This window comes from Callorhinus ursinus, unplaced genomic scaffold (assembly GCF_003265705.2).
Source record: "Callorhinus ursinus isolate GAN/ISIS: 27379988/994484 unplaced genomic scaffold, GSC_fseal_2.0 scaffold40, whole genome shotgun sequence".
Classification (NCBI taxonomy): domain Eukaryota; kingdom Metazoa; phylum Chordata; class Mammalia; order Carnivora; family Otariidae; genus Callorhinus; species Callorhinus ursinus.
In genome coordinates, this window is record NW_027397102.1 from 7,803,404 (window position 1) to 7,818,215 (window position 14,812).

The window sequence follows — 14,812 nt, forward strand, 5'->3', positions numbered from 1 at the left end:
AATGGTGTTGGGATAATTGGACAGCCACATGCAGAAGAATGAAACCGGACCATTTCCTTACACCACACACAAAAATAGACTCCAAATCGTTGAAAGACCTAAATGTGAGACAGGAGTCCATCAAAATCCTAAAGGAGAACACAGGCAGCAACCTCTTCGACCTCAGCCTCAGCAACTTCTTCCTAGAAACATCGCCAAAGGCAACGGAAGCAAGGGCAAAAAAGAACTATTGGGACTTCCTCAAGATAAAATATTTTGCACAGCAAAAGAAAGAGGTCACAAAACCAAAAGACAACTGACACAATGGAAGAAAATATTTGCAAATGATACATCAGATAAAGGGCTAGTATACAAAATCTATAAAGAACTTATCAAACTCAACACCCAAAGAACAAATAATCCAATCAAGAAATGGCAGAAAATACGAACAGACATTTTTCCAAAGAAAACATCCAAATGGCGAACAGACACATGAAAAAGTGCTCAACATCACTCGGCATCAGGGAAATCCAAATCAAAACCTCAATGAGATACGACCTCACACCAGTCAGAATGGCTAAAATTAACAAGTCAGGAAACGACAGATGTTGGCAGGGATGCAGAGAAAGGGGAACCCTCCTACACTGTTGGTGGGAGTGCAAGCTGTTGCAACCACTCTGGAAAACAGTATGGAGGTTCCTCAAACAGTTGACAATAGAGCTACCATACGATCCAGCAATTGCACTACTGGGTATTTACCACAAAGATACAAATGTAGGGATCCGAATGAGTACGTGCACCCCAATGTTTATAGCAGCAATTTCCACAATAGCCAAAATGTGGAAAGAGCCAAGATGTCCGTCAACAGATGAATGGATAAAGAAGTGGTATATATACACAATGGAATATTATGCAGCCATCAAAAGGAATGAGATCTTGCCATTTGCAACAACGTGGATGGAACTGGTGGGTGTTATGCTGAATGAAATAAGTCAATCCGAGAAAGACATGTATCATATGACTTCACTAATATGAGGAATTCTTAATCTCAGGAAACAAACTGAGGGTTGCTGGAGTGGTGGGGGGTGGGAGGGATGGGGTAGCTTGATGATAGACATTGGGGAGGGTATGTGCTATGGCGAGTGCTGTGAATTGTGCAAGACTGTTGAATCACAGATCTGGACCTCAGAAACAAATAATGCAATATTTGTTAAGAAAAAAAAGGAAGAAGAAGATAGCAGGAGGGGAAGAATGAAGGGGGGGAAATAGGAGGGGGAAACCAACCATGAGAGACGATGGACTCTGAAAAACAAACTGAGGGTTCTAGAAAGGAGGGGTAGGGGGATGGGTTAGCCTGGTGATGGGTATTAAAGAGGGCACGTTCTGCGTAGAGCACTGGGTGCTATGCACAAACAATGAGTCATGGAACACTACATCCAAAACTAATGATGTAATGTATGGTGATTAACATAACAATAAAAAATTTTTAAAAAAGTTAAAAATAGAACTAAACTACTACCCAGCAATTACACTGCTAGGTATTTACCCACAGGATACTAAAATAATGAGTGGTTGGGGTGCATACAACTTGATTTTTATATCAGCATTAATAACAATAGCCAAATAATGGAAAGAGCCCAAATGTCCATTGACTGATGAATGGATAAAGAAGAAGTGGTATGTAAATACACGGCGGAATATTATCCACCCATAAGAAAGAACAAAGTCTTGCCATTTACAAAGACAAAGTTGGAGCTAGAGCATATTATGCTAAACAAAATAAGTCAGTCAGAGAAAGACATATACTTTATAATTTTACTCATATGTGGAATTTAAGATACAAAACAGATGGATACAGAGGAAGAAAAAAAGAGAGAAGGAGACAAACCATAAAAGAGACTCTTAACTATAGAGAACAAACTGAGGGCTGCTTGGGGTAAGTCGGGTGGGTGGGCTGGGCTAAATTTGTGATGGGTATTAAGGAGGGCACTCATTGTGAAATGCTCTAGGTGTTATATGTAATTTATGAACCATTAAATTCTACTTCTGAAACAAATATTACACTATATGTTAACTAATAGAATTTAAATAAAAACTTGAAAAAAAAGAGACTTAGTGTATCTGAAAAAAATTTGTCATTATCAATTCTTATGGAAACAGTTTTGTTGGTCTCTCTACCCCCCCTGCTTCTTCTGATTTTCTTTTTCATTCTGTTTGCTTTGACCATATGTTTTACATTCCTTGTGTTTATTCAAACAAATACAACTAAATAAATCTTTAAAAAGTATATTATGTGCAACATTTTTATAGCTTAAAATTTGACATTATTACTAGAAAAAACAGAATTCAAAAATGTTAAATCAAACTTTATAATTTTTTGTACTCTTTCTTTCTCTTGTCCTAATTTCCCCCTTCATCTGCCTGTTATTTAAGTATATTTTAACTGTCTAAGCCAGACCAATTATATAGTTAGAATCTACTTAACTTTCTCCAGTAGCTCATGGGGAAAAATAATCACTAAAGCAACTTACAAAATATCAAATTGTCACAATTTTCATTAAAAAAGAAAGCATATCTGCTTTCTTTTTTTCTCAAGCAAACCTTTAGGAGTCTCCCAGATTTTTAAAAAAAAGATTTATTTAATTATTTCAGAGAGAGAAAGAAAGAGGAGGAGAAGGGCGGAGGGAGAGGGAGAGATATCTTTAAGAGAGTCCCCACTGAGCCTGGAGCCTGAAGTGCAGGGCCCAATCCCAGGACACTGAGATCATGACCCCAAATCAAGAGTCAGATGCTTAAGCAACTGAGCCACCTAGGTACCCCTCTCCCCATATTTTAAAGTATCAAATAGGTTGCTGTCTCTTATATCCTAACAACATTATTGCTTGGGGAAATAGGTAAAAATAATGTATTAATAATCTAAATTACATTGGCTGTGTCCAAACCATGAATTCAACCATGGATTATACAACATAGTTAGAAAGTCTTTTTTATTTTATTTTGTTTTCATTTACTATAGCTAGAAATGTCTTTGCAATGATTGAATCTCATGCTAAGAAAATTAACCAATAAAGGAGAAAGGGCAACAGATGTATGATAAAAAGGAAAAAAAAATAATGTTCAAAAAAGATAAAGAAGAAAAGTTGGAATTTTTGTTTTTGTAGAGTGCACAGATGCTTTTTATAAAGCAGTTTGTATTTGAATCCCTCTATAAGGATTCAATGAAAATGAATTAAAGGACAAAATTACTAGTGACAGGAACATATTTGAATCCCCTTTTCATTATGAGCTCTATGTATTGGCTTTGACTAGGTCCTTTTTCAGCATCTTAACGGGATTTTTTTCATTAAAAACATAATCTTAATGACTGACAAGATTCCATTGTTGCTGCAGTTCTTTGTGCTAAAAATAGCACAAAATTGAAATCATAATTACAAAAAAGAACATAATGAATTAAAAAGTAATGAAAATTTTAAAATCCTGTTTAAATAGCACATGCCAGTTATTTTGTATCCAATATCTCTTTTCATTACTGAAGTATATTTGACATACAATTTTATATTAGTTTCGGGCTTACAACATAGTGATTTCACAATTCAATACATTCCTCAGTGCTCACCATGGTAAGTGTGGTCAACATCTGTGGCCATACAATGTTATTACAGTATTATTGAACATTATTCCTATACTGTACTTTTCATCTCTGTTACTTTATTATTATATAACTAGAAGGTTTTTCCCCTAAAACCCTTTCACTTATTTCATTCAACCCACCACCCCTCTGGCAACTGCCAGTGTGTTCTCTGTATTTAAGAGTCTGTATTTTATTTGTTTGTTTGTTTTGTTTTTTAGATTGCACATATAAGTGAAATCATATGACATTTGTATTTGTCCGACATTTCACTTAGTATAATATCCTCTAGGTCCATCCATGTTGTTGCAAATGGCAAGATGACATTCTTTTTAAATAGCTGATTAATATATACATATATATTTTTTGTTTGTTGCACTAAATTGTGCACCTGAACCTAATAGGTGTGAGGTATAATATATATATATGTATATATTAATCAGTAATTAAATAATATATATATAATATATATTTATAATATTATAATAATATATAATAACATAATATTAAAAATATGTGTATTTATATATAAATAATATGTTTATAAATATTATAAATAATATATTTTATATTCTATATACATATCACAAATTCAATATATACAATTATATATATATCTCACAAACACACTACATCTCCTTTATCCATTCATCTATTGATGGACACTTGGGTTCCTTCTGTATCTTGACTTTGCAAATGATGCTATAATAAACATAGGAATTCATTTATCTTTTCAAATTAAAGTTTTCATTTACTTTGGATAAATCCCCAGCAGTGGCATGACTGGATCAAATGATATTTCTATTTTTAATTTTTGAGGTAACTTTGTACTGTTCTTCACAGTGATTGCACCAATTTACACTCCCACCAACAGACCATGAGAATTCTTTTTTGTTCTACCTCCTTATCAACACTTGTTATTTCTTTTATTTTTTTATTAAAGATTTTATTTATTTATTTGAGAGAGAGAGAATGAGAGATAGAGAGCACGAGAGGGAACAGGGTGAGAGGGAACAGGGTCAGAGGGAGAAGAAGACTCCCTGCTGAGCAGGGAGCCCAATGTGGGATTCGATCCCAGGACTCCAGGATCATGACCTGAGGTGAAGGCAGTCGCTTAACCAACTGAGCCACCCAGGCGCCCTATTTCTTTTATTTTTGATACTAGTTATTCTGACTGGTATGAGGTAATATTATTGTGGTTTTCATGATCATTTCCCTGATGATTAGTGATATTGAGCACATTGCCATGTATTTGTTGACTATTTGTATGTCTTCTTTGGAAAAACGTCTATTGAGATCCTCTGCCCTTTGTGGTAATTGGGTTTTTGGGGTATTCTTAGTGTTGAGTTGTATAAGTTCTTTATATATTTTGGATATTAAGCCCTTGTTGGATAAATCTTTTACACATATATTCTCCCAATCAGTACGTTTCTTTTTGTTTTGTTGATGATTTCCTTAACTGTGCAAGAGGTCTTTATTTCGGTGTAGTTCCAGTAAGTTATTTTTGCTTTTGTTTCCCTTGCCTGAGGAAGCATATCCATAAAGATGTTGCTAAGAATGATGTCCAAGAGATCATTGCCTGTTTTTAAAGAGTTTTATGAAGTCACATCTCACATTTAGGTCTTCATTCAATTTTGATTTTGATACCTCCAGCTTTGTTCTTTCTCAAAGATAGTTTTGGTTATTCAGGGTTTTGTAGTTCTCTACATAGTTTAGGATTATTTGTTCTAGTTCTATGAAAAAAAAATGCTTTCGGCATTTTGATAGAGATTGTACTGAATTTGTAGAATGCTTTGGGTAGTAAGGACACTTTAAAAATAATAATTCTTCCAATTCATGAGTATATAATATTTATTTGTGTCATCTTCAAATTCTTTCTTCAATGTCTTATTTTCTTTTTTTTAAGATTATTTATTTATTTATTTGAGAGAGAGAATGAGAGAGATAGACAGCACGAGAGGGAAGAGGGTCAGAAGGAGAAGCAGACTCCCCGCAGAGCAGGGAGCCCGACATGGGACTCGATCCCGGGACTCCAGGATCATGACCTGAGCCGAAGGCAGTCGCTTAACCAACTGAGCCACCCAGGCGCCCTTCAATGTCTTATTTTCAAAGTATAGGTCTTTCAACTTCTTGTTTAAATTTACTCGTAGGCATTTTATTGTTTTTGTGCAGTTGTAAATTGGATTTTTAAAATTCTTTGTTACTTTGTTATACTGTATAAATGTGAGACATGAAACCATCAAATTCCTAGAGGAGAACTGAGACCATAATCTCTTTGACATTGACCAAAGCAACTTCATTTTAGATAAGTCTCCTGAGGCAAAGGAAACCAAAGCAAAAATAAACTACTGGGACTACATGAAAATAAAAAGCCTTAGCACAGCAAAGGAAAAAAATCAACAAAACTAAAATTCAATGTATTGAATAGAAGTCATATGCAAATGACCTACCTGATAAAGGGTTAGTATACAAAATATATAAGGATATTATAAAACTCAAAACCCCCTAACTGAATAATCTAATTAAAAATGACAGAAGACATGAAGAGACACTTTTCCAAAGAAGCATCCAGATGGCTATCAGATACAAGAAAAGATGGTCAACATCACTGATCATCAGGTAAATACAAATCAAAACTCCAATGAGATATCACCTCACATGTGTCAGAATGGGTAAAATGAACAATAGAGGGTGTTGGCAAGGATGAAGAAAAAAGGGAACCCTCTTGCACTTTTGGTGGGAATGCACACTAGTGCAGCCACTCTGGAAAACAGTATGGAAGTCCCTCAAAAAGTTAAAAATAGAACTATACTATGATGCAGTATTTGCACTACTAAGTATTTACAAAAAGGATACAAAAATTCTAATTTGAAGGGATCCATGCTGCCAAATATTTATAGCAGCATTATCTACAATAGCACAATTATGAAAACAACCCATGTGTCCATCAGTGGATGAATGGATAAAGATGTGAGAGTTTACACACACACACACACACACACACACACACACACAAACACACACACTGGAATATTCCTCAGCCCCCCCCAAAAGAATGAAATTTTTCCATTTGTAAAGGTGTGGATGGAGCTAGAGTGTATTATGCCAAACAAAATAAATCAGTCAGAGAAAGACAAATACTCTATGATTTCACTCATATGTAGAATTTAAGAAACAAAACAAACAAGCAAAGGGAAAAAAGAGAGAGAGAGACAAACCAAGAAACAGATTCAATTATAGAGAACAAAGTGATGGTTACCAGAGGGTAGGTGGGTAGGGTAATGGGTTAAAAAGGTGATTGGGATTAAGTAGTGCACTTGTTTTGATGAGCACTGGGTATTGTATGTAAGTGTTGAATCACTAAATTGTGCAACTGAAACTAATATGACATTGTATGTTAACTAATTGGAATTAATATAAAAACTTAAAATAATTAGAGTGAAGCTTGCCCTAGTACCAGTGTGTCAGTCCCTTTCCACAGAAGACCAGCATAAACCCCTGCTCAAAACATGTCTTTAGAGTGTAGAGTTTTAAAGGTCAGCAGGCTTGGATGGGATAAACACCAGAGGGTACGGTGCTGCTCCTGGGGAGAAGGCAGGGAAAGGACCCAGAGGCAAAGAGTGTGGAAACAGCAATCTGAAAACGCCTGGGACACACAGTGGGGAAATTATTCACTCTTTGTATATTGTTTCCCTGAGAAGCAGCATTCATGGAGACACCTCTCTGGGGACAAAGTTGATGGCTGGTGCCATTTCCTTCTGCCACTGCTCAGCATAAAAACAGAACCACCTGTGGGAAGCAGCCCCAGGCCAGCACAGGCTGCCTAACTTGTTTATAACAATTCTCACATGCCTGTCCTATGATAGGACTCCCCTTCTCAGTCAAACTTGACTCAATCCCAGCACAGTGGGCCCCTTCCCCAGAAGACCAAAAGAAACCCCTGCCCATACCATGTCTCCTGACCAGAGAGTTCTTCAGGGCTTCAGTTGTAGTGGAAGTCATATCATGACTCATTTAACAAGCTGCCCATAGTACAGCTAGTTAAAACTCATGACATTCTGGCCAAGGACCAAACACTGCCAACTACAGGCAAGGAAAGCTGCTGCAGAAAACTAGTCTGAAGGATGAAACAGCCAAAACACAACAGCAGAACACATGCAGCACACACCAGAAACAGTCCCTGAAGCACCAGGCCCTGGACACTATATGACCTCTTCATAAATCCATTACTCTTGGGAGCAAGAAATACAACTGGCATTTGTAACACAGAGAAGAAGGTGGAAATTTAGGCAAAATGCCAGGATGAAGGAATCCATACCAAATGAAAGGACAAGATAAGGCTATGCCCATAGATAAAAGTGAAACAAATGTAAGTAACATGCCTGATGAATAATTTAAAGCAAAAATCATAAGGATACTCATTGGGCTTGAGAAAGAAAATAGAAGACATCAGTGAAACACCTACTACAGAGATAAAATAGTTAAATAATAAATCAGAAATAAAGAATGAAATAACTTAGGTTAGAAACAGGCTTGATGCAATGAACAGCAAGCCAGAAGAAGCAGAGGAAAGAATTAGTGATATAGAAGACAAAATAATGGAAAGTAATGAAGCTGAACAAAAGAGAGAAAGAATTATGGAACATGAGAATGGGCAGGAAGCTCAGTGATTCCATCAAACATAATAACATTTGTACTCCAGGAGTCCAAGAAGAAGAAGAAGAGAGAAAAGGGGGCAGAAAATTTATTTAAGGAAATAATAGCTGAAAACTTCCCTAATCTGGGGAAGGAAACAGACATCCAGATCCAAAAGGCATAGAGAACTCCCATCAAAATTAACAAAAGAAGGCCAACACCAAGAGGTATTGTAATTAAATTTGCAAAATTTAGTGAAAAAAATAAATCTTGATAACAGCAAAACAAAAGAAATCCTTAACTTTCAAGGGAAGACCCATAAGGCTATGTGGAGAGTTCTCAACAAAAACATGGCAAGCCAGAAGGGAGTGGCATGATATATTCAAAGTGCTGAATGGGAAAAATCTGCACCCAAGAATACTCTATCCAGCAAAACTATTGCTCATAATAGGAGGAGAGATAGTTTTCTAGACAAATGAAATCTAAAGGAATTTGTGATTACTAAACCAGCTCTGCAAGAAATATTATAAGGGATTCTTTGAATGCAAAAGAGAGACGGTAAGTGACAAAGACAAGAAAGGATCAGAGAAAATTTACAGAAACAACCATAAAACAAGAAATAAAATGGCACTAAATACATATCTATCCATAATTACTTTGAATGTAAATGGACTAAGTGTTCCAATCAAAAGAGATAGGACATAGAATGGATTAAAAAAAAAAAAGCAAGACTCATCTATATGCTGCTTATAGGAAACTCATTTTAGACATAAGGACACCTGGAGATTGAAAGTGAGGAGATGGAGAAACATTTAAATATGAAAATTTAAATGCAAATAGATGAGACAAGAAAGTCATAATAGCAATACTTATATCAGGCAAACTAGACTTTAAAACAAAAACTTTAACAAGAGACAAAGGCAGAACATAATAACAAAGGAGAAAATCCAACAAGAAGATATAATTGTAAATTGTAAATATTTATGTACCCAATATGGGAGCTCCCAAATATATAAAAAAACAAACATAAAGAGAATAATTGATAATAATACAATAATAATAGGGGACTTTAACCCCCCACTTAAATCAATGGACATATCATTTAAACAGAAATTAAACAAGGAAAGAATGGCTTTGAATGATGCACCAGACCAGATGGACTTAACAGATATATTCAAAACTTGATATCCTAAAATGGTAGAAAACACATTCTTTTCAAGTGCACATATTCTCCAGAATAAATCTTATATTAACCACAAAACAGGCCTAAACAGACATAAAGATTGAAGTCATACCATGCACCTTTTCTGAACATAAAGCTATGAAACTAGAAGTCAACCAGAAGAAAATATCTGGAAAGACCAGAAGTACATGGAGGTTAAACAATATGCTACTAAAGAATGAAAGGGTCAACCAGGAAAGGAAAGAAGAAATTTTAAAAATACATGGAAACAACTGAAAATGAAAACACAAAAGTCCAAAACCCTTGGGATACAGGAAAAACAGTCCTAAGAGGGAAGTATAGAGCAATACAACACTGCCACAGGAAGAAAGAAAAATCTCAAATAAATAACCTAACCTTACACCTAAATGAGCTAGAAAAAGAACAACAAATGAAGCCTAAAGTGAGCATAAAGAAGGAAATAAAGATTAGAGCAGAAATAAATGATATAGAAACTAAAAAATGAGGTGGAACAGTTCAATTAAACCAGGTGCTGGTTCTTTGAAAAATTTAATAAAGTTGATAAACTCATAGCCAGACATATTTAAAAAAAAGAGAAAGGACAGACCAAATAAATAAATCACAAAAGAGAGAGAAGAAATAATAACAAACACCAACAAAATAAAAAAAAATTGTAAGAGAATATTATGAAAAACTGCATGCCAAAAAATTGGACGACTTGGAAGAAATGGACAAAGTTCTAGCAACATATAAACTACCAAAACTGAAACAGGAAGAAATAGAAAACTTGAACAGACCCATAACCAGCAAAGAAATTGAATCAACAATTTAAAAGCTCCCAACAAACAAAAATCCAGGACCAGATGGATTCACAGGTGAATTATACCAAACATTTAAGAAGAGCTAATACCTATTCTCAAATTATTCCAAAAAAAAAAATAGAAATTGAAGGAAAACTTCCAAATTAATTTTATGAGACCAGCATTAACCTAATACTAAAACCAGAAAAAGACTCTAATAATAACAAGAACTACAGACCAATATCCCTGATGAATGTGGATGCAACTCAATAAAATACTAGCAAACTGAATCTAAAAATACATTAAAAAAACACTCACCATGATCAAGTGGGATTTTTTTTTCCTGGGTTGCAAAGTTGGTTCAATAATTGTAAACCAATAATGTGATGCACCACATTAATAGAAGAAGAGAAAAGAACCATATGATCAGAGGTGCCAGGTACTGGGGCAGACAAGGACCCTTAGCAATTCCTCCCAGAGTGGGCAGCCTCCATGGGTAGACGAGTGTGTGGGAGAATGGTGATGTCCCCTGGGCTTGGAAGGAGGCAGAAATGTCTGCTTTGCTGGCCTGGGACTTGAGGCACTGGGGCACACGAAGTGGACTGGCCAAAGGCAGGGCCAGGCTCCAGGTCCATAAGACCTGAGATGCCCAGTGGCCCAGGGGCCACATTAGTTCCTCTCCTGCCTCCTTCAGCAGCCTAGGATTCTGAACCACAAGAAGACAGCAGGATCCTCTGGGACCTCTAATCCCTCCCTCTGTCAGGCTGAAAAGTCTCACCTGGCAGAAGTCCAGCTGTGCCCCTTCATGTGCACGGAGCCTCTGGTAGCTGTGCCCCTCACACACATGATACGTACAATACCATGGGGTGGAGACTGTGTGGACCTGTTACTGGGAGGCCACAGAGCAGCCACTGGGCAGTGTGGGCCCTGTGGACCTGCTGGTGAACAACACTGCCATGGCACTGCAGCAGCCCTTCCTGGAAGTCACCAAGGAGGCATGTGATATGTCCTTTGATGGGAGCCCATAGGCTGTTTCCAAATGTCTCAGTTCATGGCCCATGGCTTAATAGCTAGGGGAACTCTGGGGTCCATCATGAATGTCTCCAGTCAGGCCTCACAGTGCACAATAACTAACCACAGCATCTACCACTAACCACTGCTCCACCAAAGGTGCCATGGACATGCTGACCAAAGTGATGGCTCTGGAGTTAGGGCCACACAAGATCTCCCTTAATGTAGTGAACCCCACAGTGGTGATGACCCCCATGGGCCAGGGCAACTGGATTGACCCCAGAAGGCCAAGGTAATGCTGGATTAAACCCCACTTGTCAAGTTTGCTGAGGTGGAGAACGTGGTGGACATCATCCTTTTCCTGATCAGTGACTAGAGCAACATGACCACAGGTTCTACTGTGCCAGTGGATAGGGGATACCTAGCTACCTAAGTCTCCTCTACCTAACACCCCTTTGCTCCATGCTGAGCCCACACCTGTTCCTCCACCTCTCCAATAAACATGATTCTTCTGCACACCCTGCACACTGATTCCTTGGCTTCTGGCAAGTGGCCAGAAGATGCAGAACCCAGTGCTGGAGGTGGGAATGAATCCCAGATAGGCAAACATCCATTCAACTCACATCCCAATCCAGGTGGTAACCTGGATCCCATGTGTGAATTTTTTTAGACCTGGCCAAGTCCCTGGCATGACCTGGGAGTTGGGACCATCCAGAAGGCCAGCTCCTAAGCATAGTGGTGAATTTGACCAAGGATAGACTTGGCCCTGTCCAGAGGATTCTGGTGTAGAAGCAGTTGAATTTTTAACAAACACCTCTGTGTGTGTAAGCCAGGCATAAATATTGGTTGATACTCATCAAAGTTAATGAGTAAGACAGAAGTGAAACAAGGAAGTTGGATGTTGGAACTTCAAAATTTGTCTATGACATGAGCGACTTCTTTGCTGAATCAGATGATAATATTCAAATACTGGAAAAACATTTTCTCACGTTCTTGAGTTATCTGCAAAGTACTGAGTACATGAGACATGACATATATAAATTTAATCTGCATTTCTCCATTGCTTTAAGTCTAGACAACTGATAGTAAACCAAGTCCCCTGTAGAACTAGTGATTTTTCACTGTTTAAAGGGTCTCACCAATTTGATGTCATTGAGGGAAGAGATGGAAAGAGATGCATGGTCTACCAACTTTATATGATGTCCTCACCACACGAAGTGATAGGCATAAATGACCCCCCAAACATAGATAATAGCACTATGTACAAAATCAATTAGGGGATTTTGGAGTATTTGTTAATTTTGATTTTAATATAGGTAACTGTAAGTTTATATAAGTAATATAATACTAGAAATACTTATATAAGTTTATATAGTTATTAAAGACTGTTTAGCAACAAAAACAAAAAGAACCGTGTGATAATTTCAAGAGATGAAGAAAAAGCATTTGACAAAGTACATCCATTCATGATAAAAACCCTCAACAAAGTAGATTTAGAAGGAACATACCTCAAAATAATAAAGACCATAGAAAAATAAACAAAGTTAATATATTCAAAGAGAAAAAACCTAAGAGCTTTATCTCTATGGTCAGTAACAAGACAGGGATGTCCAGTTTCACCACTGTTATTGAACATAGTATTTGAAGTCCTAGCCACAGCAATCAGACAACAAAAACAAATAAAAGGCATCCAAATTGGCAAGGAAGAAGTCAAACATTCACTATTTGCAGATGACGTGATACTGTATATAGAAAACCAAAAAGTCTCCACCAAAAAGCTGCTAGAGCTGTTAAATGAATTCAGTAAATTGACAGGATATAAACGTTTCTATATAGAGTATACTCTACCAAAAAATTGCTAGAAATGATACATGAATTGAGTAAAGGATCAGGATACAAAGTCAACATACATAAATCTGTTGTATTTCTACACAACAATAATGAAGCCGCAGAAAGAGAAATTACAGAATCAATCCCATTTACAACTGCAGCAAAACCAATATGATACCAAGGAATAAACCTAACTATGGGACACCTGGGTGGTACAGTCGGTTAAGCATCTGACTCTTCGTTTCAACTGAGCTCATGATATCGGGGTCATGGAATTGAACCCCATGTAGGGTTCCACACCCAATATGAAGTTTGATTAGGATTCTCTCTCCAGACTTTAAGTTATATTACAAACCTGTAGTGATCAAGACCGTATGGCACTGGCACAAAAACAGACACATAGATCAAGAGAACAGAATGGAAAACCTAGAAATGAACCTACAACGATATGGACAATTAGTCTTCAACAAAGCAGGAAAGAGTATCCAATGGTAAAAAGACAGTATCTTCAATAAATGGTGTTGGGAAAATTGGACAGCAACATGCAAAATAATGAAACTGGACCACTTTCTAATACCAAACAAAAAATAAATTAAAAATGGATTAAAGACCTAAATGTGAGACTTGAAATCATAAAAATCCCAGAGGACAATACAGGCAGTAAACTCTTTGATATCAGCCATAGCAACTTCCTTCTAGATATGTCTCTTGAGGCAAGGTAAAACAAAACAAAATAAGACAAAACAACAACTACAACAACATCAAAAATTATTGGGGCTTCATCAAAATAAAAAGCTTCCACACAATGAAGGAAACAATCAACAAAACTAAAAGGCAACTGACAGAATGAGAGAAGATATTTGTAAATGACATCTCTGATAAAGGGTTAGTATTTAAAATCTATAAAGAACTTATAAAACTCTACAACCAAAAAAAACAAATAATCCAATTAAAAAATGGGCAGAAGACATGAATAAACATTTTTTCCAAAGGAGACATACAGATGGCCAACATACACATGAAAAGATGTTCAACATCACTTATCATCAGGGAAATACAGATCAAAACTAGAATGAGATATCACCTCACACCTGCCAAATGGCTAAAATCAATAACACAAAACCAACAGTTGTTAGTGAGGATGTGGAGAAAGAGGTACCCTCTTGCAAGGTTGATGGGAATGGAAACTGGTGCAACCACTCTGGAAAACAGTATGGAAGGTCCACAAAAAGTTAAAAAAATAACTACCCTATGATCCAGCAATGCTCTAGTGGGTACTTTCCCAAGGAATACAAAAACACTAATTTGAAGGGATCCATGCATCCCATTTTTATGGCAGCATCATCTTTAATAACCAAATTATGGCATTAGCCCAAGTGTCCATGGATTGATGAATGGATAAGGAAGCTCTGACATATATCTGCAATGGGATATTACTCAGCCCTAAAAAATAACGAAATTTTTCCATTTTAAATGACATGGGTGGAGCTACAGAGTATTTTGCAAAGCAAAATAAATCAGTCAGGAGTTAAGATGGTGGAGTAGTAGGGGAACCCTGGGCCTTCCTCATCCCTTGAACACAGATCAACATAAAATTTTGGACAACTAGGAAATCAATCTGAGGATTAAGAAAATAATCTGCAAAATTGGAGGGAGAGAATGTGGCAGATGCATGGTTCAGAGATATGAATTGGGGAGAGAAAAGCTGTGGTGCCGTGAAGCAAAGGGAGCCCTTTTCACAGAAAG

General features: G+C 36.8%; 2 pseudogenes; one reads left to right on the top strand and one right to left on the bottom strand.

Moving 5' to 3' along the window:
* The window catches only part of LOC112822662 (cytochrome c oxidase subunit 6A1, mitochondrial pseudogene), an 824,062-nt pseudogene that overhangs the window by 446,118 nt on the left and 363,132 nt on the right, over positions 1-14,812 (bottom strand).
* On the top strand, positions 7,950-11,669 carry LOC112822758 (L-xylulose reductase pseudogene; annotated as a pseudogene).